This window comes from Phodopus roborovskii, unplaced genomic scaffold (genome assembly GCF_943737965.1).
Source record: "Phodopus roborovskii unplaced genomic scaffold, PHOROB, whole genome shotgun sequence".
NCBI classification, from domain to species: Eukaryota; Metazoa; Chordata; class Mammalia; order Rodentia; family Cricetidae; genus Phodopus; species Phodopus roborovskii.
Window position 1 is genome coordinate 1,851,756 of NW_026125397.1, and position 6,000 is coordinate 1,857,755.

The following is a 6,000-nucleotide window of genomic DNA, read 5'->3' on the forward strand; positions in this document are numbered from 1 at the left end:
ATAGTTTTCTGTCAGTCAATCCCATAGCCAGCTGAAGAGGACCATTTTATCTGTTTGGTAGACCCTAGGAGATAGAGCTCATGAAAAAAAGCTATGGCTCCCATGTTTGTGTCCACCATCACACCCCAGCAGTTGTAATTTAAGGAATTATACATTGTATCATATCAACCACTCAGGAATTCTTAAACTCCTTAGATAATGTGACTTGTAGATATAGAAGAGGCCATGCTTCACCTTTCTACTTGAGTCATCAACTGAGTTGAAGGATGAAGTTAGCTTACTATAGACAGGAGTTTCTGTCTCGCCTGGTACTCACAGCAGTGTAGACCCAAATAAACACACAGAGATTTATATTAATTACAAACTCTTTGGCTGATGGTTCAGGCTTCTTATTAGCTAGCTCTCTCTTAATTAACCCATTTCTATTAATCTATGTATCTTCACATGGTTTTGGCTCACAGGTGATGCCCTGGCCTCTTTTTTCCTCAATGGCTTCATGATGTCTGCCAGGCGACTCACTCTCTGTGGTCCTCTTCCCAGAACTCTCCTAGTCTGGTAGCCCCACCTACACTTCCTGCCTGGCTACATCCTTCCTGTTCATTGGCCGAAACAGCTTTATTCATCAAACAATAAGAGAAATACATATTCACAGCCTACAGAAGAACATTCCCCCATCAGTTTACAATAAATAAAATATTAATTAAATTTAATTAATTATAATACTTAATATTATCCCCTATTAAGTTAATAGGAGAAGAGCATACAAATTTAAAATTATTTAAGAGCCCTTCTAAGTAAAGAAAGCCACACAATGCTGACGGACTCTAAATATTTTTCTGCTAGGTCGAATAAAGAAGGTATGTCTGTATGGGTATGGGATTCACTGGGTTCCGGCTATTTTTTGTTGGACGCCCCCTCCTGCCACAGGGAGAACACTCTCATGCAGGTTTCTGTTTTTAACATTTATTTTCATTTTATGCATGTGGCTGTTCTGCTTGCATGTGCTTCTGTGTACCAACTGTGTGCCCAGTGTCTGAAAAAGATACTGAAAAAAGACGAGGACATTTGTCCCATGGAACTAGAGCTGTGGGTAATTGTGACTCTCCATGTGGATGCAGGGAACTAAACCCAGGTCCTCTGGAAGAAAAGCCAGTGCTCTTATCCACTGGGCCATCTCTCCAGCCCTAGCAGATAAGATTTTATCCTGTGTCTCAAGTTTCACAGAGGCACCAGCAGCAAGGAAGAGAAGCTGAGACCAGCATCAACCCCAGGGGGTGAATCATGTTATCCCCCAGTACCAATGATGTGATGTCAACCCTTGCCTCCATTGTGGGGGAAGGGTTTACAGGCATGTTGGTGTACATTTTAAGTTCAGTTTTAGGGGCTGCAATGAAGTGAATATAATGGCACAGCAAGTCACAGGAATGGAGATTCTCTAGAATAAGAAAACAGTAAACTTTGCCTGTTTTGCAGACCATCCCTTTTTGTTAAGGTTTTCCCTTAAGCACAAGTTGCAGTTTGGAAAGCATTTTACCAATGGTAGAGCTTTTCAAATTATAGTCAGTCTTCTCAGATTTCACTGTTGCCATGTCAATTATCTCTTTGTAGTATTGTAAGTCATTTGTTATTTCAACAGCATCTGCAATGTCTTCATCCGGAACAGGTTCTGATCCAAGAATCCACTTCTTTTGCTCACCACAAAACACACGTTTTCTTCTCATGACTGACAGATCGTAGCAACTCTGTCCCAGCTCCAAGCCCAACTTCTAATTCAAGGTCTTTTGCTGATTTGACCACATCTGCAGCTTTCTCTTCCACTGTACTCTTGAACCTTTCAAATCCATAGAGAAGGTTGGAAATCAATGTTTTTCCCAAGTCTATCAACAGTGCTTTATGACCCCTTTCCATATGTCACCAATGTTCTTAATGGCACAGAATTGTGAATCCTTTCCGGGTGGTTTTTAAATTCCTCTGCCCAGATTGATCTGGAAGTTACCACCCACAGAAGTTTTACCTATATGAAATACGTTTCTTAAAAAATAGGGTTGGTGCCAGCGAGAAGGCTCAGCAGACAAGGAGATTGCCACTAAGGCTGACAACCCAGAGTTAGAACCACAGAAGTAACACGGTAGAGGAGAGAATCCCATCCTGCAAGTTGACCACACACACACACACACACACACACACACACACACACACACACACACAGGAAATAAGGTTAATGGCCAAAATTACTTTTTGACCTGCGATGAATGTCATGCCTTTGTTGGCAAACATAAAAATAATGCTAGTTTTATTTTCTGCTTCCACCAGAGCCAGTGTTCAAGTACACTGTCAATGGTTCTCAGCAGTGAACACAACAATTTCATAAAAACATATTTAGGATATTCAATATTATAGCCGTGATGTTATTAGAGCTTTGCTGTTTCATGTATAGCGCATGGCAAGGGAGCGTTAGTACAATTCTTTAGGGCCCTCTGATTTCCAGGATGATAGACTCTGGTTTCACCTTAAAGTCAGCAGCTGCATTTGTCCCTCTCAGGAGAGTCAGCCTGCTCTTCAAGTGTGACACTAGTCATTTGTTTCTCTGTAGTGTGAAAGTCCTAGATGTCTGTTGTCTAACAGAGAGTGCCTTCCTTCGTGATCTCCATTGCGTCTTCTGGAGAACTTGCTGGAGCTTCTGTCACACTTTCTTGTTGTGGACACACTCCTGTCCCTCAGGCTGTGGACACACTTTCCATCCCTAGTTTCCAAACCTCTGTCAGCCTTCACAGAATCCAAGGGAGGCAGGGCCTCACACTAGGGTCAGCTTTACCTCCAGGGAATACCCTGGCTGGTTTGATCTTCTATCCATTGAAACTTTCTTTTTAGTCAGCAACATGGCCTTTTCATTTCTTTTTTAAAAATCATGCTTCATCTGTTGACTTGATTAGCACTTTTGATTTCTCTCAATAACTTTCCTTTGCATTGGCTTGGCTAACTATCTGACACAAGGGCTGGTAGCCCATGTCAGCTTGTGACACATCTTCATCGCTACAATTAGTCATTTGTGGCTTTTAATTTAAAGTGACTAGTCTTTCCTCCTGGACACTTAAAGGCCATTGTAAGCTTATCATTTGGCTTACCTATAATACTGTGTTTTAGCAAAGAAGATGGCTCAAGGAAGGAAGACAACCAGATGGCTAATAGGGCAATTAGAACATGTGCAACACAGAGTACTAGCTCTAAGTGGGCATGGCTCATAGTGCCAGTCACATAACAACAGCAAAGACCTATGATTACAGAGAAACCCATCAGATACCATGGCAAAGTTTCAAAAAATCTAAGAATTATCAAACTATGCCAGAGAGACATAAAGTAACTGCATGTTGTTGGAACACAGCACTGATGGACATAGGTTTATCATGAACCTTCAGTTTGTAAAACTGAAGTGAGGTGAAGCAAATTACAATAAAATGAGGTGTGTTTGAGGGGTGGTCAATCCCATCAACCTATCCCTTATCCATTGTTCTCAAAACCCCACTTCTATATGTGCTCTATTTCTACTAAGCATGTTAGCCAGCTTTTTGATGGATAAGCTGTTTCTTCCTGTGTCACAGGCTCTACCTCCCATTCAGGATATTTTGAAACCTTGTCCTAGTTACTGTCTTGTTTCAAGCAGTAAAAGAAGAGCAATGAGAAAGACTTGTATTGTACCTTGTGAGACATCTGTCTCAGATCTGGCTTCAGTGTAGTTCCAGGCAACAGGATGTTGCTTTTTAGTAAGAAAAGTGGTCATTCAGTTGGTATAGAACTTTCAATCCAAATGTCCTCATGCCTGGATTTAGAGTCCAACTTGTCCTATCTGGTTGTTTTTGTCTGTTAACATGTATGACTTCCTGGGACACACATCTAGACTTGCTAGTGTGCCTAGTTTCCTTATACTAGACCCCACCCTTGATTTTCAACAGTTCTACCTAGATCTAGGAGGAAAGAGTTCTTTCTTGAAATGCTGCCAAAGAGGACCTCTGCTTCCAGGGCACCACAGTAGGCTGATGGTTGGTTATAAAACCGTATTATTATTCACTTTCTTTGACAAAATCCTATGGTCCTGACCACTACCATTGCTGCCTGTCTGCATGTCCATGATGGCCACAGAAGTAGTGTCAGCCAGCACTTCCTTTGTTCATTGCTGGGATGCCAGTGCCTCAGCCTATAGGAACTTACAACAGATTCTCTTACTGTGCATATTGCAGCACTTAACCGAATCTCATGTTGGGGTACAGGTCACACTGGGGATGTGATCCCTGGGATTCCAGATGATGAAGTGAGGAAAATGACACATGAGAAAAAGGTCATGTGTCAATAGGTTAATTACTGTTATGGGCAGTTGATTCAGTCTGGCTAGGAACTTCTGAGCAACCACATAAAACAACCCCATTAGGAAAGCAGAAGCTGGAATATTTGTCAACTCACCTCTGTTTCTTGATGGAGAGCTTTTCTGGAGTCATTAAATCCTTAACACTTCAGGAGTGTCCTTGGTTTTGAGACAGGAGCCTAAAGTCCTCACTCAAACAAGTAGAGAGACAGTTGTGTGTGAAGGAATTGTCCATGGTAGCATAAGAAACTCAGAAGTGGGCCAACAGACTTTTGAGGAGACCAATGACAACATCTGTTACATGGACCCATCATTAGTAAGGCCTGGCATGGTAATGTGTTTCCATACCATTCACCTACACATTTCCATTGAAACTCATACACCATCGGATAGTATTTCACCCCAATACACGGTTTTCAAGCCCTCCATCTCTCTCAACCTACATTTGCAAATGCACACACAGCCACATTTTTCCCATTTATCCATAGTGCCATTCCAGGAATTCTTTAGGATTATATCAATATTCACAATTTATATCATTAGGTACCTAAAACATACTTAACTAAGTTTTGCAGTAAACTATTTCAATAGCAAGTTGAGTCTTTACTAGAATTAATTATTGATCCAGTTTTTGTTTAGTTGTCTATGTACCAAGCAACAATTGTCTGGAAACCTTTCAACTGTGTTGAAACCTCATGTGTTTTCTACATTTCATCTCTCATTAAGACATTCTGATTGGATGCCTCACCCTCCTGCTCCAAATGGACCCGGTTGTCTGTTCCATTTGCAATCCATTTCTGGGTTCACTGTGCAATCAGCTTCTGGAAACTTCTTTCATCAACATGCTGGGAATTTTCTCTGTCTCTTGAACTGGATTTCCTGCTTTCTCTGGCCTATTTCTTTTTCTTGATTTGTTGCTCATCATTGCAAGATGATTTATCAAGTAGATGTCTTAGCTTTCAGTGTGTGTTGTAAATAGATCTGTTACACATGTCTTCTCTGCCCACCCCAAATGTTGATATCTTAACTCCTGGTACCTGTGAATGAGACTTTCTTTGGAAACAAGGTTGTGCAGATGTAATTATGGTATATGTTAAATTGCCGTCACACTGGAGTAATGACAGCTTTCAGTATGGCCAATGTATTCATGGGAGAATCACAGAGCAATGAATCAGAGAGCAAACACCATGCAAAGACACAGACACATAGAAAGAAGACAACCTTGTGACAGCAGAGATGGAGGCTGGAATTGTGCAGCTATAAGCAAAGTTTTGCTTGCAACAGATGCGAGGAGACAGAGCATCTCTTGTCAATAATTAAAGTTGCAATTCAAGTCTCTAGAACCATTACACACACACACACACACACACACACACACACACACACACACACACACACACACACCTGTTGATTTGAGTTACCTAGGGTCAGGCAATTTCTTATAGCTATGATGTCTTCTGTATTTGATAACATTGTCCTTTTACTCTTACATTTGAGTGAAAAATAGTCTGTCTTGAGAATTGGTTGGAAACAACTTGTATATAATCTGCATATAACCTGTATTCTTTGTAGACCCCATCTTGCTCTTGAGAAGGCAGATGATTTCCAGTCCCTTGCTTATGCCCGCTCTCATGTGCCTGACG